Source organism: Camelus bactrianus, chromosome 20, assembly GCF_048773025.1.
Source record: "Camelus bactrianus isolate YW-2024 breed Bactrian camel chromosome 20, ASM4877302v1, whole genome shotgun sequence".
NCBI lineage: Eukaryota > Metazoa > Chordata > Mammalia > Artiodactyla > Camelidae > Camelus > Camelus bactrianus.
Genome location: NC_133558.1, coordinates 39,800,885 through 39,826,482, shown reverse-complemented (window position 1 = coordinate 39,826,482; position 25,598 = coordinate 39,800,885). Strand labels below are relative to the sequence as shown.

Genomic DNA, 25,598 nt, shown 5'->3' with positions numbered 1-25,598 from the left:
ATCATCTAGCCAAGGCTGCGTCATGTCCCCAAGCCAGCATAATATCCATGAGCCCGCATCATGTTTCCAGGCCCACATGTCCCCAAACAGACCTCACCACCCTAAGCCCGCATCATGTCCTCAAGGACAAATCATCTCCTCAACCCCACATGATCTCCCAAGCCCACGTCATCTCCTAAGTCCACATCATCTCCATCAGCCTTCAGCATATCCGCAAGAAGGCGTCATCACCCCAAGCCTGAGTGATCTCCACAGCCCAATCATCTGACCAAGCCCACATCATCTCCCGAAGCCTAGTCTTCTCACCAAGCCCACATCGTGTCATCAAGCCCACATGATCTCCCCAAGTATGCATCATGTTTCCAAGCCCACATGTCCCCAAGCCGACCTCACATCCCTAAACCTGCTTCATCTCCCTAAGCCCGCATCATGTCCAAAAGCCCGCATCTCCCAAAAGGCACATACTTTCCCCAAGCCTGCATCATTTCCCAAGCCCGCATCATTTCCCCAACACCACATCTCCCAAAAGGCACATAATTTTCCCAAGCCTGCATCATTTCCAAAGCCCGCATCATCTCCCCAAGCCCAATCATCTCCCCAAGACCACATCAGCACCCCAAGCCCAATCATGTCCCCAAGCCCACATCATCTCCCGAAGAGCAATCTTCTCCCCAAGCCCACATAATGTCTCCAAGCTGACATATCTCTAAGCACACACCATCTCCCCAAGCCCACATCATCGCCCCAAGCCCAATCATCTCCCCAAGCCCACATCATGCTCTCAAGCACACATCATGTCTTCAAGCCGACATATTACTAAGCCTACATCATCACCCCAAATCACCATGATCTCCCCAAGCCCGCATCATCTCTCCAAGCCTGCATCTTGTTCCCAAGCCCACATCTCCCCAAGCGCACTTTATCTCCCCAAGCTTGCATCGTGATTCCAGGCCCAAATGTTCCCAAGCCGACCTCACCAACCTACACCTGCTTCATCTCCCCAAGCCCGCATCATGTCCCCAGGCCCACATCTCTCAAAAGGCACATAATTTCTCCAAGACTGCATCATTTCCCAATCCCCCATCATCTCCCCAAGCCCACATCATCTCCCCAAGCCCACATCATCTCCTCAAGCCCACATCATCTCCCGAAGAGCAATCTTCTCCCCAAGCCCACATAATGTCTCCAAGCTGACATATCTCTAAGCACACACCATCTCCCCAAGCCCACATCATCGCCCCAAGCCCAATCATTTCCCCAAGCCCTAATCATTTCCCAAGCCCGCATCATCTAGCCAAGGCTGCGTCATGTCCCCAAGCCAGCATAATATCCATGAGCCCGCATCATGTTTCCAGGCCCACATGTCCCCAAACAGACCTCACCACCCTAAGCCCGCATCATGTCCTCAAGGACAAATCATCTCCTCAACCCCACATGATCTCCCAAGCCCACGTCATCTCCTAAGTCCGCATCATCTCCATCAGCCTTCAGCATATCCGCAAGAAGGCGTCATCACCCCAAGCCTGAGTGATCTCCACAGCCCAATCATCTGACCAAGCCCACATCATCTCCCGAAGCCTAGTCTTCTCACCAAGCCCACATCGTGTCATCAAGCCCACATGATCTCCCCAAGTATGCATCATGTTTCCAAGCCCACATGTCCCCAAGCCGACCTCACATCCCTAAACCCGCTTCATCTCCCTAAGCCCGCATCATGTCCAAAAGCCCGCATCTCCCAAAAGGCACATACTTTCCCCAAGCCTGCATCATTTCCCAAGCCCGAATCATCTCTCCAAGCCTGCATTATGTTCCCAAGCCCACATCTCCCCAAGCGCACATTATCTCCCCAAGCTTGCATCGTGATTCCAGGCCCAAATGTTCCCAAGCCGACCTCACCACCCTACACCGGCTTCATCTCCCCAAGCCCTCAACATGTACCCAGGCCCACATCTCTCAAAAGGCACATAATTTCTCCAAGACTACATCATTTCCCAATCCCCCATCATCTCCCCAAGCCCAATCATCTCCCCAAGACCGCATCATTCCCGAAGCCTGCATCATCTAGCCAAGCCTGCGTCATGTCCCAAGATGGCATAATATCCGCGAGCCCGAATCATTTACACAGCCACACATCATTTCCCCAAGCCCAATCATCTCCCTAAGTCTGCATCATTTCCCAAGCCCGCATCATGGAACCGAGCCTGCATCATGTCCCCGAGACCGCATCATGTACACAGGCCCAGATCATCTCCGAAAGCCAACATGATCTCTCCAAGCCCACATCATTTCCCCAAGCCCACATCATCTCCCCAAGCCCACATCATCTCCCCAAGCCAACATGATCTACCCAAGCCAACATCATCTACCCGAGCCCACATACTCTCCCCATGCCCACATCATCTCCTCAAGCCCGCATCATCTCCCCAATCCCGCATCATGTTTCCAGGCCCACATGTCCCCAAGCTGATCTCACCACCCTAAGCCCGCATCATGTACCCAAGGACAAATCATCTCCGCAACCCCGCATGATCTCCCAAGCCTCATCATTTTTTCAGGCCCACATGTCCCAAAGCCAACCTCACACCCTAAGCCCGCTTCATCTCCCTAAGCCCGCATCATGTCCACAAGCCCACATGTCTCAAAAGGCACATACTTTCCCCAAGCCTGCATCATTTCCCAAGCCCGCATCATGTCCCCAATACCACATCTCCCAAAAGGCACATAATTTCCCCAAGCCTGCATCATTTCCCAAGCCCACATCATCTCCCCAAGCCCACATCATCTCCTCAAGCCCACATCATCTCCCGAAGAGCAATCTTCTCCCCAAGCCCACATAATGTCTCCAAGCTGACATATCTCTAAGCACACACCATCTCCCCAAGCCCACATCATCGCCCCAAGCCCAATCATTTCCCCAAGCCCTAATCATTTCCCAAGCCCGCATCATCTAGCCAAGGCTGCGTCATGTCCCCAAGCCAGCATAATATCCATGAGCCCGCATCATGTTTCCAGGCCCACATGTCCCCAAACAGACCTCACCACCCTAAGCCCGCATCATGTCCTCAAGGACAAATCATCTCCTCAACCCCACATGATCTCCCAAGCCCACGTCATCTCCTAAGTCCGCATCATCTCCGTCAGCCTTCAGCATATCCGCAAGAAGGCGTCATCACCCCAAGCCTGAGTGATCTCCACAGCCCAATCATCTGACCAAGCCCGCATCATCTCTCCAAGCCCACGTCATCTCCCTGATCCCGTGTCGTGTCCCCGAGCCGGCATCATGTCCCAGAGCCTGTGTCATGTCAGCACACTCAATTCATGTCTGCAATCCCGAGAAATGTCTCTAAGCCCACTTTCACTCCCCGAGCCCCCATCATCTCCATGAGCCCATGTCATCTCACAAGCCCGAATCATCTCTCCAAGCATGCATCATGTCCCCAAGCCCACATCTTCACAAGCCCACATGACCTCCCAAGTATGCATCATGTTTCCAGGCCCACATGTCCCCAAGCAGACCTCACCACCCTAAGCCCGCATCATGTCCCCAAGGACAAATCATCTCCGCAACCCCGCATGATCCCCCAACCCCACGTCATCTCCGAAATCCTCATCATCTCCATCAGCCTTCAGCATATCCGCAAGAAGGCGTCATCACCCCAAGCCTGAGTGATCTCCACAGCCCAATCATCTGACCAAGCCCGCATCATCTCTCCAAGCCCATGTCATCTCCCTGAACCCGTGTGGTTTTCCCGAGCTGGCATCATGTCCCAGAGCCTGTGTCATGTCAGCACACTCAATTCATGTCTGCAAGCCCGAGAAATGTCTGTAAGCCCACTTTCACTCCCCGATCACCCATCATCTCCATGAGCCCTTGTCGTCTCACCAAGCACGCGTCATCTCCCCAAGGCTGCATCATGTCCCCAAGCCCACATCTACACAAGCCCACATGATCTCCCCAAGTATGCATCATGTTTCCAGGCCCACATGTCCCCAAGCTGACCGCACAACTCTAAGCCCGCTTCATCTCCCCAAGCCCGCATCATGTCCACAAACCCACATCTCCCAAAAGGCACACAATTTTCACAAGCCTGCATCATTTCCCAAGACCACATCATCTCTCGAAGCCCAATCATCTCCCCAAGCCAACATGATCCCCCCAAGCCCACATAATCTCCCCAATCCCACATCATCTCACCAAGCCCGCATCATCTCTCCAAGCCCACGTCATCTCCATGAACCCGTGTCGTGTCCCCAAGCCGGCATCATGTCCCAGAGCCTGTGTCATGTCAGCACACTCAATTCATGTCTGCAAGCCCGAGAAATGTCTCTAAGCCCACTTTCACTCCCCGAGCCCACATCATCTCCAAGAGCCCATGTCATCTCTCCAAGCCTGCATCAAATCCCCAAGCCCACATCTCCCCAAGCCTACATTATCTCCCCAAGCCTCATTTTTTCAGGCCCACATGTCCCGAAGCCGACCTCACACCCTCAGCCCGCTTCATCTCCCTAAGCCTGCATCATGTCCACAAGCCCACATCTCCCAAAAGGCATATAATTTCAACAAGCCTGCATCATTTCTCAAACCCTCATCATCTCCTCAAGCCCGCATACATTCCCCAAGCGTGCATGATTTTCAAAATCCACATATCTCCCCGAGCCAACATGATCCACACAAGCCCACATCATCTCCCCAATCCCACATCATCTCCCCAAGCCCGCACCATGTTTCCAGGCCCACATATCCCCAAGCTGATCTCACCACCCTAAGACTGCATCATGTCCCCAAGGACAAATCTTCGCCGCAACACCGCATGATCTCCCAAGCCCACATCATCTCCTAAGCCCGCATCATCTCCCTGAGCCTCCAGCATTACAGCAAGAAGGCGTCATCACCCAAAGCCTGAGTGATCTCCACAGCCCAATCATCTCCCCAAGCCCGCATCATCTCTCCAAGGCTGCATCATGTCCCAAGCCCGAATCATCTCTCCAAGCCTGCATCATGTCCCCAAGCCCACATCTTCACAAGCCCACGTGATCTCCCCAAGTATGCATCATGTTTCCAAGCCCACATGTCCCCAAGCCGACCTCACATTCCTAAGCCCGCTTAATCAGCCCAAGCCCGCATCATGTCCACAAACCCACATCTCCCAAAAGGCACACACTTTCCACAAGCCTGCATCATTTCCCAAGACCACATCGTCTGCTGAAGCCCAATCATCTCCCCAAGCTCATATCAACTCCCCACGCCCAATCAACTCCCCAAGCCCACATCATCTCCCAAAGCCCAATCATCTCCCCAAACCAACATGATTCCCAAAAGCCCACAACATCTCCCCAAACCCACATCATCTCCCCAAGCCCGCACCATGTTTCCAGGCCCACATTTCCCCAAGCTGATCTCACCACCCTAAGACTGCATCATGTCCCCAAGGACAAATCTTCTCCGCAACACCGCATGATCTCCCAAGCCCACATCATCTCCTAAGCCCGCATCATCTCCCTGAGCCTCCAGCATTACCGCAAGAAGGTGTCATCACCCCAAGCCTGAGTGATCTCCCACAGCCCAATCATCTCCCCAAGCCCGCATCATCTCTCCAAGCCCACGTCATCTCCCTGAACCCGTGTCGTGTCCCGGAGCCGGCATCATGTCCCAGAGCCTGTGTCATGTCAGCACACTCAATTCATGTCTGCAAGCCCGAGAAATGTCTGTAAGCCCACTTTCACTCCCCGAGCCCCCATCATTTCCAGGAGCCCATGTCATCTCTCCAAGCCTGCATCAAATCCCCAAGCCCACATCTCCCCAAGCCTACATTATCTCCCCAAGCCTCATTTTTTCAGGCCCACATATCCCGAAGCCGACCTCACACCCTCAGCTCGCTTCATCTCCCTAAGCCTGCATCATGTCCACAAGCCCACATCTCCCAAAAGGCATATAATTTCAACAAGCCTGCATCATCTCTCAAGCCCTCATCATCTCCCCAAGCCCAATCAACTCCCCAAGCCCACATCATCTCGCCAAGCCAACATCATCTCCCCAAGCCCAATCAACTCCCCAAGCCCACATCATCTCCCCAAGACCAATCATCTCCCCAAGTGCACATCATCTACCGAAGCCCAGTCTTCTCCCCAAGCCTACATAATGTCATCAAGCACACATCATGTCTCCAAGCAAACATATCTGTAAGCCCACATCATGTCCCCAAAAAAACATGATCTCCCCAAGTCCACATCATCTCCACAAGCACACATCATCTCCCCAAGCACACATCATCTCCCCAAGACAACATGATCTACCCAAGCCCACATACTCTCCCCATGCCCACATTATCTCCTCAAGCCCACCTCATCTCCCCAATCCTGCATCACGTTTCCAGGGCCACATGTCCCCAAGCTGATCGCACCACCCTAAGCCCACATCATGTACCCAAGGACAAATCATCTCCGCAACCCCGCATGATCTCCCAAGCCTCATCATTTTTTCAGGCCCACATGTCCCAAAGCCAACCTCACACCCTAAGCCCGCTTCATCTCCCTAAGCCCGCATCATGTCCACAAGCCCACATCTCCCAAAAGGCACATAATTTCCCCAAGCCTGCATCATTTCCAAAGCCCGCATCATCTCCCCAAGCCCAATCATCTCCCCAAGCCCACATCAGCACCCCAAGCCCAATCATCTCCCCAAGCCCACATCATCTCCCGAAGAGCAATCTTCTCCCCAAGCCCACATAATGTCTCCAAGCTGACATATCTCTAAGCACACACCATCTCCCCAAGCCCACATCATCGCCCCAAGCCCAATCATTTCCCCAAGCCCTAATCATTTCCCAAGCCCGCATCATCTAGCCAAGGCTGCGTCATGTCCCCAAGCCAGCATATTATCCACGAGCCCGCATCATTTATTCAGGCCCACATGATCTCCCCAAGCCAACATGATCTTCCTAAACGCACATCATCTCCACATGCGATCATGATCTCCCCAAGCCCACATCAGCTCCACAAGCCCACATAATCTCCCTGAGCCCACATCATCTCCCCAAGCCCGCATCATCTCCCCGAGCCCACATCATCTCCCCAAGCCCGCATACATTCCCCAAGCGTGCATCATTTTCAAAGCCCACATCATCTTCCCGAGCCCACATAGTCTCCACAACCCCACATCATCTCCCCAATCCCACATCATCTCCCCAAGCCCGCATCATATCCCCAAGCCCACATCTCCCAAAAGGCACATAATTTCCCCGAGCCTGCATCTTTTCCAAATCCCACATCATCTCCCCAAGCCCAATCATCTCCCCAAGCCCACATCATGCTCTCAAGCACACATCATGTCTTCAAGCCGACATATTACTAAGCCTACATCATCACCCCAAATCACCATGATCTCCCCAAGCCCGCATCATCTCTCCAAGCCTGCATCTTGTTCCCAAGCCCACATCTCCCCAAGCGCACTTTATCTCCCCAAGCTTGCATCGTGATTCCAGGCCCAAATGTTCCCAAGCCGACCTCACCAACCTACACCTGCTTCATCTCCCCAAGCCCGCATCATGTCCCCAGGCCCACATCTCTCAAAAGGCACATAATTTCTCCAAGACTGCATCATTTCCCAATCCCCCATCATCTCCCCAAGCCCACATCATCTCCTCAAGCCCACATCATCTCCCGAAGAGCAATCTTCTCCCCAAGCCCACATAATGTCTCCAAGCTGACATATCTCTAAGCACACACCATCTCCCCAAGCCCACATCATCGCCCCAAGCCCAATCATTTCCCCAAGCCCTAATCATTTCCCAAGCCCGCATCATCTAGCCAAGGCTGCGTCATGTCCCCAAGCCAGCATAATATCCATGAGCCCGCATCATGTTTCCAGGCCCACATGTCCCCAAACAGACCTCACCACCCTAAGCCCGCATCATGTCCTCAAGGACAAATCATCTCCTCAACCCCACATGATCTCCCAAGCCCACGTCATCTCCTAAGTCCGCATCATCTCCATCAGCCTTCAGCATATCCGCAAGAAGGCGTCATCACCCCAAGCCTGAGTGATCTCCACAGCCCAATCATCTGACCAAGCCCACATCATCTCCCGAAGCCTAGTCTTCTCACCAAGCCCACATCGTGTCATCAAGCCCACATGATCTCCCCAAGTATGCATCATGTTTCCAAGCCCACATGTCCCCAAGCCGACCTCACATCCCTAAACCCGCTTCATCTCCCTAAGCCCGCATCATGTCCAAAAGCCCGCATCTCCCAAAAGGCACATACTTTCCCCAAGCCTGCATCATTTCCCAAGCCCGAATCATCTCTCCAAGCCTGCATTATGTTCCCAAGCCCACATCTCCCCAAGCGCACATTATCTCCCCAAGCTTGCATCGTGATTCCAGGCCCAAATGTTCCCAAGCCGACCTCACCACCCTACACCGGCTTCATCTCCCCAAGCCCTCAACATGTACCCAGGCCCACATCTCTCAAAAGGCACATAATTTCTCCAAGACTACATCATTTCCCAATCCCCCATCATCTCCCCAAGCCCAATCATCTCCCCAAGACCGCATCATTCCCGAAGCCTGCATCATCTAGCCAAGCCTGCGTCATGTCCCAAGACGGCATAATATCCGCGAGCCCGAATCATTTACACAGCCACACATCATTTCCCCAAGCCCAATCATCTCCCTAAGTCTGCATCATTTCCCAAGCCCGCATCATGGAACCGAGCCTGCATCATGTCCCCGAGACCGCATCATGTACACAGGCCCAGATCATCTCCGAAAGCCAACATGATCTCTCCAAGCCCACATCATTTCCCCAAGCCCACATCATCTCCCCAAGCCCACATCATCTCCCCAAGCCAACATGATCTACCCAAGCCAACATCATCTACCCGAGCCCACATACTCTCCCCATGCCCACATCATCTCCTCAAGCCCGCATCATCTCCCCAATCCCGCATCATGTTTCCAGGCCCACATGTCCCCAAGCTGATCTCACCACCCTAAGCCCGCATCATGTACCCAAGGACAAATCATCTCCGCAACCCCGCATGATCTCCCAAGCCTCATCATTTTTTCAGGCCCACATGTCCCAAAGCCAACCTCACACCCTAAGCCCGCTTCATCTCCCTAAGCCCGCATCATGTCCACAAGCCCACATGTCTCAAAAGGCACATACTTTCCCCAAGCCTGCATCATTTCCCAAGCCCGCATCATGTCCCCAATACCACATCTCCCAAAAGGCACATAATTTCCCCAAGCCTGCATCATTTCCCAAGCCCACATCATCTCCCCAAGCCCACATCATCTCCTCAAGCCCACATCATCTCCCGAAGAGCAATCTTCTCCCCAAGCCCACATAATGTCTCCAAGCTGACATATCTCTAAGCACACACCATCTCCCCAAGCCCACATCATCGCCCCAAGCCCAATCATTTCCCCAAGCCCTAATCATTTCCCAAGCCCGCATCATCTAGCCAAGGCTGCGTCATGTCCCCAAGCCAGCATAATATCCATGAGCCCGCATCATGTTTCCAGGCCCACATGTCCCCAAACAGACCTCACCACCCTAAGCCCGCATCATGTCCTCAAGGACAAATCATCTCCTCAACCCCACATGATCTCCCAAGCCCACGTCATCTCCTAAGTCCGCATCATCTCCGTCAGCCTTCAGCATATCCGCAAGAAGGCGTCATCACCCCAAGCCTGAGTGATCTCCACAGCCCAATCATCTGACCAAGCCCGCATCATCTCTCCAAGCCCACGTCATCTCCCTGATCCCGTGTCGTGTCCCCGAGCCGGCATCATGTCCCAGAGCCTGTGTCATGTCAGCACACTCAATTCATGTCTGCAATCCCGAGAAATGTCTCTAAGCCCACTTTCACTCCCCGAGCCCCCATCATCTCCATGAGCCCATGTCATCTCACAAGCCCGAATCATCTCTCCAAGCATGCATCATGTCCCCAAGCCCACATCTTCACAAGCCCACATGACCTCCCAAGTATGCATCATGTTTCCAGGCCCACATGTCCCCAAGCAGACCTCACCACCCTAAGCCCGCATCATGTCCCCAAGGACAAATCATCTCCGCAACCCCGCATGATCCCCCAACCCCACGTCATCTCCGAAATCCTCATCATCTCCATCAGCCTTCAGCATATCCGCAAGAAGGCGTCATCACCCCAAGCCTGAGTGATCTCCACAGCCCAATCATCTGACCAAGCCCGCATCATCTCTCCAAGCCCATGTCATCTCCCTGAACCCGTGTGGTTTTCCCGAGCTGGCATCATGTCCCAGAGCCTGTGTCATGTCAGCACACTCAATTCATGTCTGCAAGCCCGAGAAATGTCTGTAAGCCCACTTTCACTCCCCGATCACCCATCATCTCCATGAGCCCTTGTCGTCTCACCAAGCACGCGTCATCTCCCCAAGGCTGCATCATGTCCCCAAGCCCACATCTACACAAGCCCACATGATCTCCCCAAGTATGCATCATGTTTCCAGGCCCACATGTCCCCAAGCTGACCGCACAACTCTAAGCCCGCTTCATCTCCCCAAGCCCGCATCATGTCCACAAACCCACATCTCCCAAAAGGCACACAATTTCCACAAGCCTGCATCATTTCCCAAGACCACATCATCTCTCGAAGCCCAATCATCTCCCCAAGCCAACATGATCCCCCCAAGCCCACATAATCTCCCCAATCCCACATCATCTCACCAAGCCCGCATCATCTCTCCAAGCCCACGTCATCTCCATGAACCCGTGTCGTGTCCCCAAGCCGGCATCATGTCCCAGAGCCTGTGTCATGTCAGCACACTCAATTCATGTCTGCAAGCCCGAGAAATGTCTCTAAGCCCACTTTCATTCCCCGAGCCCACATCATCTCCAAGAGCCCATGTCATCTCTCCAAGCCTGCATCAAATCCCCAAGCCCACATCTCCCCAAGCCTACATTATCTCCCCAAGCCTCATTTTTTCAGGCCCACATGTCCCGAAGCCGACCTCACACCCTCAGCCCGCTTCATCTCCCTAAGCCTGCATCATGTCCACAAGCCCACATCTCCCCAAGCCTACATTATCTCCCCAAGCCTCATTTTTTCAGGCCCACATGTCCCGAAGCCGACCTCACACCCTAAGCCCGCTTCATCTCCCCAAGCCCGCATCATATCCCCAGGCCCACATCTCCCGAAAGGCACATAATTTCTCCAAGCCTTCAACATTTCCCAATCCCACATCATCTCCCCAAGCCCAATCATCTTCCCAAGCCCACATCATCTCCCGAAGCCTAATCTTCTCACCAAGCCCACATCATGTCATCAAGCCCACATGATCTCCCCAAGTATGCATCATGTTTCCAAGCCCACATGTCCCCAAGCCGACCTCACATCCCTAAACCTGCTTCATCTCCCCAAGCCCGCATCATGTCCCCAATACCACATCTCTCAAAAGGCACATAATTTCCCCAAGACTGCATCATTTCCCAAGCACACATCATCTCCCGAAGCCCAATCATCTCCCCAAGCACACATCATGCCCTCAAGCACACATCATGTCTTCAAGCCGACATATTACTAAGCCCACATCATCTCCCCAAACCTCCACGATCTCCCCAAGCCCACATCATCTCCCCAAGCCCAATCATCTCCCCAGCCCACATCATTTCCCACGCCCGCATCATCTAGCCAAGCTTGCATCCTGTCCCCAAGCCGGCATTATATCTGCGAGCCCGCATCATTTACACAGGAACACTTCATCTCCCCAAGCCAACATGATCTCCACAAGCCCACATCATCTCCCTGAGCCCACATAGTCTCCCCAAGCCTGCATCATGTTTAAAAATCCACATGTCCCCAAGCCGACCTCACAACCCTAAGCCTGCTTCATCTCCCCAAGCCCGCATCATGTCCCCAAGCCCACGACTCCCAAAAGGCACATAATTTCCCCAAGCCTGCATCATTTCCCAAGCCCGAATCATCTCTCCAAGCCTGCATCATGTTCCCAAGCCCACATCTCCCCAAGCGCACATTATCTCCCCAAGCTTGCATCGTGATTCCAGGCCCAAATGTTCCCAAGCCGACCTCACCACCCTACACCGGCTTCATCTCCCCAAGCCCTCACCATGTCCCCAGGCCCACATCTCTCAAAAGGCACATAATTTCTCCAAGACTACATCATTTCCCAATCCCCCATCATCTCCCCAAGCCCAATCATCTCCCCAAGCTCACATCATCTCCCCAAGTCCAATCATCTCCCAAGTTCACATATTCTCCCCAGGCCCAATCATCTCCCCAAGCCCACATCATCTCCCCAAGCCCACATCATCTCCCAAAGCCCAATCATCTCCCCTAGCCCACATAATCTCCCCAAGCCCAATCATCTCCCCAAGACCGCATCATTCCCGAAGCCTGCATCATCTAGCCAAGCCTGCGTCATGTCCCAAGACGGCATAATATCCGCGAGCCCGAATCATTTACACAGCCACACATCATTTCCCCAAGCCCAATCATCTCCCTAAGTCTGCATCATTTCCCAAGCCCGCATCATGGAACCGAGCCTGCATCATGTCCCCGAGACCGCATCATGTACACAGGCCCAGATCATCTCCGAAAGCCAACATGATCTCTCCAAGCCCACATCATTTCCCCAAGCCCACATCATCTCCCCAAGCCCAAATCATCTCCCCAAGCCAACATGATCTACCCAAGCCAACATCATCTCCCCGAGCCCACATACTCTCCTCATGCCCACATCATCTCCTCAAGCCCGCATCATCTCCCCAATCCCGCATCATGTTTCCAGGCCCACATGTCCCCAAGCTGATCTCACCACCCTAAGCCCGCATCATGTACCCAAGGACAAATCATCTCCGCAACCCCGCATGATCTCCCAAGCCTCATCATTTTTTCAGGCCCACATGTCCCAAAGCCAACCTCACACCCTAAGCCCGCTTCATCTCCCTAAGCCCTCATCATGTCCACAAGCCCACATCTCCCAAAAGGCACATACTTTCCCCAAGCCTGCATATTTTCCCAAGCCCGCATCATCTCCCCAAGCCCACATCATCTCCTCAAGCCCACATCATCTCCCGAAGAGCAATCTTCTCCCCAAGCCCACATAATGTCTCCAAGCTGACATATCTCTAAGCACACACCATCTCCCCAAGCCCACATCATCGCCCCAAGCCCAATCATTTCCCCAAGCCCTAATCATTTCCCAAGCCCGCATCATCTAGCCAAGGCTGCGTCATGTCCCCAAGCCAGCATAATATCCATGAGCCCGCATCATGTTTCCAGGCCCACATGTCCCCAAACAGACCTCACCACCCTAAGCCCGCATCATGTCCTCAAGGACAAATCATCTCCTCAACCCCACATGATCTCCCAAGCCCACGTCATCTCCTAAGTCCACATCATCTCCATCAGCCTTCAGCATATCCGCAAGAAGGCGTCATCACCCCAAGCCTGAGTGATCTCCACAGCCCAATCATCTGACCAAGCCCACATCATCTCCCGAAGCCTAGTCTTCTCACCAAGCCCACATCGTGTCATCAAGCCCACATGATCTCCCCAAGTATGCATCATGTTTCCAAGCCCACATGTCCCCAAGCCGACCTCACATCCCTAAACCTGCTTCATCTCCCTAAGCCCGCATCATGTCCAAAAGCCCGCATCTCCCAAAAGGCACATACTTTCCCCAAGCCTGCATCATTTCCCAAGCCCGCATCATTTCCCCAACACCACATCTCCCAAAAGGCACATAATTTTCCCAAGCCTGCATCATTTCCAAAGCCCGCATCATCTCCCCAAGCCCAATCATCTCCCCAAGACCACATCAGCACCCCAAGCCCAATCATGTCCCCAAGCCCACATCATCTCCCGAAGAGCAATCTTCTCCCCAAGCCCACATAATGTCTCCAAGCTGACATATCTCTAAGCACACACCATCTCCCCAAGCCCACATCATCGCCCCAAGCCCGCATTATCTCCCCGAGCCCACATCATCTCCCCAAGCCTGCATTCATTCCCCAAGCGTGCATCATTTTCAAAGCCCACATCATCTCCCCAAACCACCATGATCTCCCCAAGTCCACATAAACTCCCCAAGCCCAATTATCTCCCCAGCCCACATCATTTCCCAAGCCCGCATCATCTTCCCAAGCGCAATCACCTCCCCAATCCTGCATCATATATCCAGGCCCACTTGTCCCCAAGCTGATCTCACCACCCTAAGCCCGCATCATGTCCCCAAGGACAAATCATCTCCGCAACCCCGCATGATCTCCCAAGCCCACGTCATCTCCTAAGCCTGCATCATGTCCCCAAGCCCACATCTCCCCAAGCCTACATTATCTCCCCAAGCCTCATTTTTTCAGGCCCACATGTCGCGAAGCCGACCTCACACCCTCAGCCCGCTTCATCTCCCTAAGCCTGCATCATGTCCACAAGCCCACATCTCCCAAAAGGCATATAATTTCAACAAGCCTGCATCATTTCTCAAGCCCTCATCATCTCCGCAAGGCCAATCAACTCCCCAAGCCCACATCATCTCCCCAAGACCAATCATCTCCCCAAGTGCACATCATCTCCTGAAGCCCAGTCTTCTCGCGAAGCCTACATAATGTCATCAAGCACACATCATGTCTCCAAGCAAACATATCTGTAAGCCCATATCATGTCCCCAAGAAAACATGATCTCCCCAAGTCCACATCATCTCCCCAAGCACACATCATCTCCCCAAGACAACATGATCTACCCAAGCCCACATACTCTCCCCATGCCCACATCATCTCCTCAAGCCCACCTCATCTCCCCAATCCCGCATCATGTTTCCAGGCCCACATGTCCCCAAGCTGATCTCACCACCCTAAGCCCACATCATGTACCCAAGGACAAATCATCTCCGCAACCCTGCATGATCTCCCAAACCTCATCATTTTTTCAGGCCCACATGTCCCGAAGCCAACCTCACACCCTAAGCCCGCTTCATCTCCCTAAGCCCGCATCATGTCCACAAGCCCACATCTCCCAAAAGGCACATACTTTCCCCAAGCCTGCATCATTTCCAAAGCCCGCTTCATCTCCCCAAGCCCAATCATCTCCCCAAGCCCACATCAGCACCCCAAGCCCAATCATCTCCCCAAGCCCACATCATCTCCCGAAGAGCAATCTTCTTCCCAAGCCCACATGATGTCTCCAAGCTGACATGTCTCTAAGCACACACCATCTCCCCAAGCCCACATCATCGCCCCAAGCCCGCATTATCTCCCCGAGCCCACATCATCTCCCCAAGCCCGCATACATTCCCCAAGCGTGCATCATTTTCAAAGCGCACATCATCTCCCCGAGCCCACATACTCTCCACAAGCCCACATCATCTCCCCAATCCCACATCATCTCCCCAAGCCCACACCATGTTTCCAGGCCCATATGTCCCCAAGCTGATCTCACCACCCTAAGACCGCATCATGTCCCCAAGGACAAATCATCTCCGCAACACCGCATGATCTCCCAAGCCCACATCATCTCCTAAGCCCGCATCATCTCCCTGAGCCTCCAGCATATCCGCAAGAAGGCGTCATCACCCCAAGCCTGACTGATCTCCCACAGCCCAATCATCTCCCGAAGCCCGCATCATCTCTCCAAGCCCACGTCATCTCCCTGATCCCGTGTCGTGTCCCTGAGCCGGCATCATGTCCCAGAGCCTGTGTCAAGTCAGCACACTCAATTCATGTCTGCAGGCCCGAGAAAGGTCTGTAAGCCCACTTTCACTCCCCGAGCCCCCATCATCTCCATGAGCCCATGTCATCTCTCCAAGCCTGCATCAAATCCCCAAGCCCACATCTCCCCAAGCCTACATTATCTCCCCAAGCCTCATTTTTTCAGGCCCACATGTCCTGAAGCCGACCTCACACCCTAAGCCCGCTTCATCTCCCTAAGCCTGCATCATGTCCACAAGCCCACATCTCCCAAAAGGCATATAATTTCCCCAAGCCCTCATCATCTCCCCAAGCCCAATCATCTCCCCTACCCCACATCATCTCATGAAGCCCAAACTTCTCCCCAAGCACACATCATGTCACCAAGCCCGTATCATGTCTCTAAGCCGACATAACTCTAAGACCACATCATCTCCCCAAGCTAAGGTGGTCTCCCCAAGCCCACATCATCTCCCCAAGTCAACATGACCTCACCAAGCCCACATCTTCTCAACGAGCCCACATAGTCTCCCCAAGCCCACATCATCTCCCCAAGCCCGCATCATGTTTCCAGGCCCACATGTCCCCAAGCTGACCTCACCACTCTAAGCTTGCATCATATCCCAAAGGACAAATCATCTCCCCAACCCTGCGTGATCTCCCAAGCCCACGTCATCTCTAAAGCCCGCAATATCTCCCTGAGCCTGAAGCATATCCGCAAGACCACTTCATCACCCCAAGCCTGAGTCATCTCCCACAGCCCAATCATCTCCCCAAGCCCGCATCATCTCCCCAAACCCACGTCATCTCCCTGAACCCTTGTCGTGTCCCCAAGCCGGCATCATGTCCCAGAGAACTCAAGTCATGTCTGCAAGCCCGAGAAATATCTGTAAGCCCACTTCAACTCCCCGAGCCCCCATCATCTCCATGAGCCCATGTCATCTCCACAAGCCCAGGTCATCTCCCTCAGCCCGCGTCATCTCCCAGAGCCCACGTCATCTCCTCGAGCCAACACCTCCCCAAGCCCGAATCATCTCTACAAGCCCACATCTTTCTAAACCTACATCTTCCAAATCCCACATCAGCTCTCCAAGTCCACGTAACTCCCTGAACCTGTGTTGTGTCCCGGAGCTGGCGTCATATCCAGAGCACGTGTCGTGTCAGTCAGCCCACGTCATATCCACAAGCCCGATAAATGTCTGCGAGCCTGCGTCATCTCCCCGAGCCCGTGTCATATCCCAGAGCCACAATCAAATTCTCTAGCCCGCATCATCTCCCCAAGCTCACATCTCCCCAAGACCATATCTCCCCAAGCCCGCAACATCTCCCCAAGCCGGCATCATGTCCCCAAGCCCACATCTCCCCAAGGACACATTATCTCACCAAGCCTGCATCATGTTTCCAGGCCCACATGTCCCCAAGCCGACCTCACGACACAAAGCCCGCTTCATCTCCCCTAGCCCACATCATTTCCCCAAGCCCAAACATCTCCCCAGCCCACATCATTTCCCAACCACGCATCATCTAGCCGAGCCTGCGTCATGTCCCCAAGCCGGCATTATATCCACGAGCCCGCATGTTTTACACAGGACCACTTCATCTCCCCAAGCCAAAATGATCCCACCAAGCCCGCATCATCTCCTCAAGCCCGCCTCATCTCCCCAATCCCGCATCATGTTTCCAGGCCCACATGTCCCCAAGCTGATCTCACCACCCTAAGCCCGCATCATGTCCCCAAGGACAAATCTCCGCAACCCCGCATGATCTCCCAAGCCCACGTCATCTCCTAGCCCGCATCACCTCCCTGAGCCTGCAGCATATCCGCAACAACGCTTCATCACCCCAAGACCGAGTCATCTCCCACAGCTCAATCATCTCCCCAAGCCTGCATTATCTCCCCAAGCCTGCATCATGTCCCCAAGCCAACATCTCCCCAAGCCCACATTATCTCCCCAAGCCTCATTTTTTCAGGCCCACATGTCCCGAAGCCGACCTCACACCCTAAGCTCGCTTCAACTCCCTAAGCCTGCATCATGTCCACAAGCCCACATCTCCCAAAACGCATATAATTTCCCCAAGCCTGCATCATTTCCCAAGCCCTCATCATCTCCCCAAGCCCAATCAACTCCCCAAGCACACATCATCTCGCCAAGCCAACATCATCTCCCCAAGCCCAATCAACTTCCCAAGCCCACAACATCTCCCCAAGCCCAATCATCTCCCCAAGTTCACATCATGTCCCAAAGCCCAGTCTTCTCCCCAAGCCTACATAAAGTCATCAAGCACACATCATGTCTCTAAGCAAACATATCTCTAAGCCCACATCATGTCCCCAAGCCAACATGATCTCCCCAAGTCCACAGCATCTCCCCAAGCCCAATCATTTCCCCAAGCCCGCATCATTTCCCAAGCCCGCCACATCTAGCCGAGCCTGCGTCATATCAACAAACCGGCGTAATATCCGCGAGACCGCATCATTTACACAGGACCACTTCATCTCCAAAAGCCAACATGATCTCCACAAGCCCACATCAGCTCCCCAAGCCAACATGATCTCCCCAAGCCCACATCATCTCCCCAAGCCCACATAGTCTCCCAAGCCTGCATCATGTTTCCAGGTCCACATGTCCCCAAGCCGACCTCAGAACCCTAAGCCCGCTTCATCTCCCCAAGGCCGCTTCATGTCCCCAAGCCCACATCTCCCAAAAGGCACATAATTTCCCTGAGCCTGCATCATTTCCCAAGCCCACATCTCCACAAGCGCACATTATCTCCTCAAGCCTGCATCGTAATTCCAGGCCCAAATTTCCCCAAGCCGACCTCACCACCATACACCTGCTTCATCTCCCCAAGCCCGCATCATGTCCCCAGGCCCACATCTCCCGAAAGGCACATAATTTCTCCAAGCCTTCAACATCTCCCAATCCCACAGCATCTCCCCAAGCCCAATCATCTTCCCAAGCCCACATCATCTCCCGAAGCCTAATCTTCTCACCAAGCCCACATCATGTCATCAAGCCCACATGATCTCCCCAAGTATGCATCATGTTTCCAAGCCCACATGTCCCCAAGCCGACCTCACATCCCTAAACCCGCTTCATCTCCCCAAGCCCGCATCATGTCCACAAGCCCACATCTACCAAAAGGCACATAATTTGCTCAAGCCTGCATCATTTCCCAAGCCCGCATCATGTCCCCAATACCACATCTCCTAAAAGGCACATAATTTCCCCAAGACAGCATCATTTCCCAAGCACACATCATCTCCCCAAGCCCAATCATCTCCCCATCTCACATCATCTCCCGAAGCCCAATCATCTCCCCAAGCCCACATCATGCCCTCAAGCACACATCATGTCTTCAAGCCGACATATTACTAAGCCCACATCATCTCCCCAAACCACCATGATCTCCCCAAGCCCACATCATCTCCCCAAGCCCAATCATCTCCCCAGCCCACATCATTTTCCACGCCCGCATCATTTAGCCGAGCTTGCGTCATGTCCCCAAGCCGGCATTATATCCGCGAGCCCGCATCATTTACACAGGAACACTTCATCTCCCCAAGCCAACATGATCTCCACATCCCACATCATCTCCCCGTGCCCACATAGTCTCCCCAAGCCTGCATCATTTTCCAGATCCACATGTCCCCAAGCCGACCTCACAACCCTAAGCCCGCTTCATCTCCCCAAGCCCGCATCATCTCCCCAAGCCCGCATCATTTCCCCAATCCCACATCTCCCAAAAGGCACATAATTTCCCCAAGCCTGCATCATTTCCAAAGCCCACACCATCTCCCCAAGCCCAATCATCTCCCCAAGCTCACATCATCTCCCCAAGTCCAATCATCTCCCCTAGCCCACATCATTTCTCCAAGCCCAATCATCTCCCCTAACCCACATCATTTCCCCAAGCCCAATCATCTCCCCAAGACCGCATCATTCCCAAAGCCTGCATCATCTAGCCAAGCCTGCGTCATGTCCCAAGACGGCATAATATCCATGAGCCCGAATCATTTACACAGGCTCACATCATTTCCCCAAGCCCAATCATCTCCCTAAGTCTGCATCATTTCCCAAGCCCGCATCATGTAACCGAGCATGCATCATGTCCCCGAGACCGCATCATGTACACAGGCCCAGATCATCTCCAAACGCCAACATCATCTCCCCAAGCCCACATCATCTCCCCAAGCCAACATGATCTACCCAAGCCCACATCATCTCCCCGAGCCCACATACTCTCCCCATGCCCACATCATCTCCTCAAGCCCGCCTCATCTCCCCAATCCCGCATCATGTTTCCAGGCCCATATGTCCCCAAGAGGATCTCACCACCCTAAGCCCGCATCATGTACCCAAGGACAAATCATCTCCGCAACCCCGCATGATCTCCCAAGCCTCATCATTTTTTCAGGCCCACATGTCCCGAAGCCGACTTCACACCCAAGCCCGTTTCATCTCTCTAAGCCCGCATCATGTCCACAAGCCCACATCTCCCAAAAGGCACATAATTTCCCCAAGACTGCATCATTTCCAAAGCCCGCATCATCTCCCCAAGCCAGATCATCTCCGCAAGCCCACATCATCTCCCCAAGCCCAATCATCTCCCCAAGCCCACATCAGCACCCCAAGCCCAATCATCTCCCCAAGCCCACATCATTTCCCGAAGAGCAATCTTCTCCCCAAGCCCACATAATGTCTCCAAGCTGACATATCTCTAAGCACACACCATCTCCCCAAGCCCACATCATCGCCCCAAGCCCAATCATTTCCCCAAGCCCTAATCATTTCCCAAGCCCGCATCATCTAGCCAAGGCTGCGTCATGTCCCCAAGCCAGCATAATATCCACGACCCGCATCATTTACACAAGCCCACATCATCACCCCAAGCGATCTTGATCTCCCCAAGCCCACATCATCTCCACAAGCACACATAGTCTCCCTGAGCCCACATCATCTCCCCAAGCCCAATCATCTCCCCAAGCCCACATCATCTCCCGAAGCACAATCATCTCCACAAGCGCACATCATGTGCTCAAGCAAACATCATGTCTCCAAGCTGACATATCTCTAAGACCACATCATCTCCCCAAGCCTCCATGATCTACCCAAGCCCACATCAACTCCCCAAGCCCAATCATCTCCCCAGCCCACATCATTTCCCAAGCGCGCATCATCTTCCCAAGCCCAATCATCTCCCCAAGCTCACATCATCTCCCCACGCCCGCCTCATCTCCCCAATCCTGCATCATATATCCAGGCCCAGATGTCCCCAAGCTGATCCTACCACCCTAAGACCGCATCATGTACCCAAGGACAAATCATCTCCGCAACCACGCATGATCTCCCAAGCCCACGTCATCTCCTAAGCCCGCATCATCTCCCTGAGCCTGCAGCATATCCGTAATACCGCTTCATCACCCCAAGACCGAGTCATCTCCCACTGCTCAATCATCTCCCCAAGCCCGCATTATCTCCTCAAGCCTGCATCATGTCCCCAGGCCCACATCTCCCCAAGCCTACATTATCTCCCCAAGCCTCATTTTTTCAGGCCCACATGTCCCAAAGCCGACCTCACACCCTAAGCCCGCTTCAACTCCCTAAGCCTGCATCATGTCCACAAGCCCACATCTCCCAAAACGCATATAATTTCCCCAAGCCAGCATCATTTCCCAAGCCCGCCTCATGTAGCCGAGCCTGCGTCATGTCAACAAACCGTCGTAATATCCACGAGTCCGCATCATTTACACAGGACAACTTCATCTCCAAAAGCCAACATGATCTCCACAAGCCCACATCAGCTCTCCAAGCCAAAATGATCTCCCCAAGCCCACATCATCTCCCCAAGCCCACATAGTCTCCCAAGCCTGCATCATGTTTCCAGGTCCACATGTCCCCAAGCCGACCTCACAACCCTAAGCCCGCTTCATCTCCCCAAGCCCGCATCATGTCCCCAAGCCCACATCTCCCAAAAGGCACATAATTTCCCCGAGCCTGCATCATTTCGCAAGCCGACATCATCTGCCCAAGCCCAATCATCTCCCCAAGCTCACATCATCTCCCCACACCCAATCATCTCCCCAAGCCCACATCATCTCCCGAAGCACAATCATCTCCACAAGCGCACATCATGTGCTCAAGCAAACATCATGTCTCCAAGCTGACATATCTCTAAGACCACATCATCTCCCCAAACCACCATGATCTCCCCAGCCCACATCATTTCCCAAGCCCGCATCATCTTCCCAAGCGCAATCACCTCCCCAATCCTGCATCATATATCCAGGCCCACTTGTCCCCAAGCTGATCTCACCACCCTACGCCCGCATCATGTCCCCAAGGACAAATCACCTCCGCAACCCCGCATGATCTCCCAAGCCCACGTCATCTCCTAAGTCCGCATCATCTCCATCAGCCTTCAGCATATCCGCAAGAAGGCGTCATCACCCCAAGCCTGAGTGGTCTCCACAGCCCAATCATCTGACCAAGCCCGCATCATCTCTCCAAGCGCATGTCATCTCCCTGAACCCGTGTCGTGTCCCCGAGCCGGCATCATGTCCCAGAGCCTGTGTCAAGTCAGCACACTCAATTCATGTCTGCAAGCCCGAGAAATGTCTGTAAGCCCACTTTCACTCCCCGAGCCCCCATCATCTCCATGAGCCCCTATCATCTCTCCAAGCCTGCATCAAATCCCCAAGCCCACATCTCCTGAAGCCCACATGATCTCCCCAAGCCTGCATCATGTTTCCAGGCCCACATGTCCCCAAGCAGACCTCACCACCCTAAGCCCGCACCATCTCCCCAAGCCCGCATCATGTCCACAAGCCCACATCTCCCAAAAGGCACATACTTTCCCCAAGCCTGCATCATTTCCCAAACCCGCATCATGTCCCCAAGACCACATCTCCCAAAAGGCACATATTTTCCCCAAGCCTGCATCATTTCGCAAGCCGACATCATCTGCCCAAGCCCAATCATCTCCCCAAGCTCACATCATCTCCCCACGCCCAATCATCTCCCCAAGCCCACATCATCTCCCGAAGCACAATCATCTCCACAAGCGCACATCATGTGCTCAAGCAAACATCATGTCTCCAAGCTGACATATCTCTAAGACCACATCATCTCCCCAAACCACCATGATCTCCCCAAGCCCACATAAACTCCCCAAGCCCAATTATCTCCCCGACCCACATCATTTCCCAAGCCCACATCATCTTCCCAAGCACAATCACCTCCCCTATCCTGCATCATATATCCAGGCCCACTTGTCCCCAAGTTGATCTCACCACCCTAAGACCGCATCATGTCCCCAAGGACAAATCATCTCCGCAACCCCGCATGATCTCCCAAGCCCACGTCATCTCCTAAGCCCGCATCATCTCCCTGAGCCTGCAGCATATCCGCAAGACCGCTTCATCACCACAAGACCGAGTCATCTCCCACAGCTCAATCATCTCCCCAAGCCCGCATTATCTCCCCAAGCCTGCATCATGTCCCCAAGCCCACATCTCCCCAAGCCTACATTATCTCCCCAAGCCTCATTTTTTCAGGCCCACATGTCCCGAAGCCGACCTCACATCCTAAGCCCGCTTCATCTCCCTAAGCCTGCATCATGTCCAAAAGCCCACATCTCGCAAAAGGCATATAATTTCCCCAAGCCTGCATCATTTCCCAAGACCACATCATCTGCCGAAGCCCAATCATCTCCCCAAGCTCACATCAACTCCCGAAGCCCAATCTTCTCCCCAAGCCCACAAAATGTCATCAAGCCCACATCATGTCTCCAAGTCGACATATCTCTAAGACCACATCATCACCCCAAGCCAACATGATCTCCCCAACAGCACATCCTCTACCCAAGCGCAATCATCTCCAAAGCCCACATTATTTCCCAAGCCCGCATCATCTAACCAAACCTGCATCATGTCCCCAAGCCGGCATTAAATCCACGAGCCCGCATGTTTTACACAGGACCACTTCATCTCCCCAAGCCAACATGATCCCCCCAAGCCCACATCATCTCCCCAAGCCCAATCATCTCCCCAAGCCCACATCAGCACCCCAAGCCCAATCATCTCCCCAAGCCCACATCAGCACCCCAAGCCCAATCATCTCCCCAAGCCCACATCATCTCCCGAAGAGCAATCTTCTCCCCAAGCCCACATAATGTCTCCAAGCTGACATATCTCTAAGCACACACCATCTCCCCAAGCCCACATCATCGCCCCAAGCCCAATCATTTCTCCAAGCCCTAATCATTTCCCAAGCCCGCATCATCTAGCCAAGGCTGCGTCATGTCCCCAAGCCAGCATAATATCCACGAGCCCGCAACATTTAAACAGGCCCACATGATCTCCCCAAGCCAACATGATCTTCCTAAACGCACATCATCTCCCAAAGCGATCATGATCTCCCCAAGCCCACATCATCTCCACAAGCCCACATAGTCTCCCTGAGCCCACATCATCTCCCCAAGCCGAATCATCTCCCCAAGCCCACATCAGCTCCCCAAGCCCGCATCATCTCCCCAAGCCCACATCATCTCCCCAAGGCTGCCTCTTGTTTCCAGGCCCATATGTCCCCAAGCTGACCTCACCACCCTAAGCCCGCATCATGTCCACAAGGAGAAATCATCTCCCCAACCCCGCATGATCTCCCAAGCCCATGTCTTCTCCTAAAGCCCGCATCATCTCCGTGAGCCTGTTGCATATCCACAAGACCGCTTCATCTACTCAAGCCTGAGTCATCTCCCGCAGCCCAATCATCTCCCCAAGCCCGCATCATCTCCCCAAGCCCACGTCATCTCCCTGAAGCCGTGTCGTGTCCCCGAGCTGGCATCATGTCCCAGAGCCTGTGTCATGTCAGCGAACTGAAGTCATGTCTTCAAGCCCGAGAAATGTCTGTAAGCCCACTTCAACTCCCTGAGCCCCCATCATCTCCATGGGCCCATGTCATCTCCCTAAGCTGATGTCATGTCCTCGAGCCCACAACATGTCCCCGAGCCGATGACATTATCAGGGAGCCCTCATCATTTCCACGAGCCCATGTCATCTCCACGAGCCCAGGTCATCTCCCTCAGCCCTCGTCATCTCCCCGAGCCCATGTAATCTCCTCGAGACAACATCTCCCCAAGCCATCATCATCTCCCCAAGCCCAAATCATCTCTCCAAGCCCACATCTTTCTAAACCTATGTCTTCCCAAGCCCACATCAGCTCTCCAAGTCCACGTAATCTCTCTGAACCTGTGTTGTGTCCCCGAGGTGGCGTCATATCCAGAGCCTGTGTCATGTCAGTGAGCCTACTTCATGTCCACAAGCCAGAAAAATGTCTGCGAGACTGCGTCATCTCCCCGAGCCCGTGTCATGTCCCTGAGCCTACATCATATTCTCTAACCCGCTTCATCTCCCCAAGCCCGCATCATGTCCCCAAGCCCACATCTCCCAAAAGGCACATGATTTCCCCAAGCCTGCATCATTTCCCAAGCGCACATCATCTCCCCAAGCCCAATCATCTCCCCAAGCCCACATCATCTCCCGAAGCCCAATCTTATCCCCAAGGCCACATCATGTCATCAAGCCTACATCATGTCTCCAAGCCGACATATCTCTAAGCCCACATCATCTCCCCAAGCCCACATCATCTCCCCAAGCCCACATCATCTCCCGAAGCCCAATCATCTCCCCAAGCCCGCATCATTTCCCAAGCCCGCATCATCTAGCCGAGTCCGTGTCATGTCCCCAAGTCGGCATAATATCCGCGAGCCTGCATCATTTACGCATGCCCGTGTCATCTCCCGGAGCCGCATCATCTCCCCAAGCCTGCATTATCTCCCCGAGCAAACATCTCCCCAAGCCCGCATGGTCTCTCCAAGCCCACATCATCTCCCCAAGCCCACATCATGTTTT

At 53.6% G+C, this 25,598-nt stretch overlaps 1 pseudogene; it reads right to left on the bottom strand.

Moving 5' to 3' along the window:
• The window catches only part of LOC141574264 (immunoglobulin heavy constant gamma 1-like), a 460,833-nt pseudogene that overhangs the window by 403,851 nt on the left and 31,384 nt on the right, over positions 1-25,598 (bottom strand).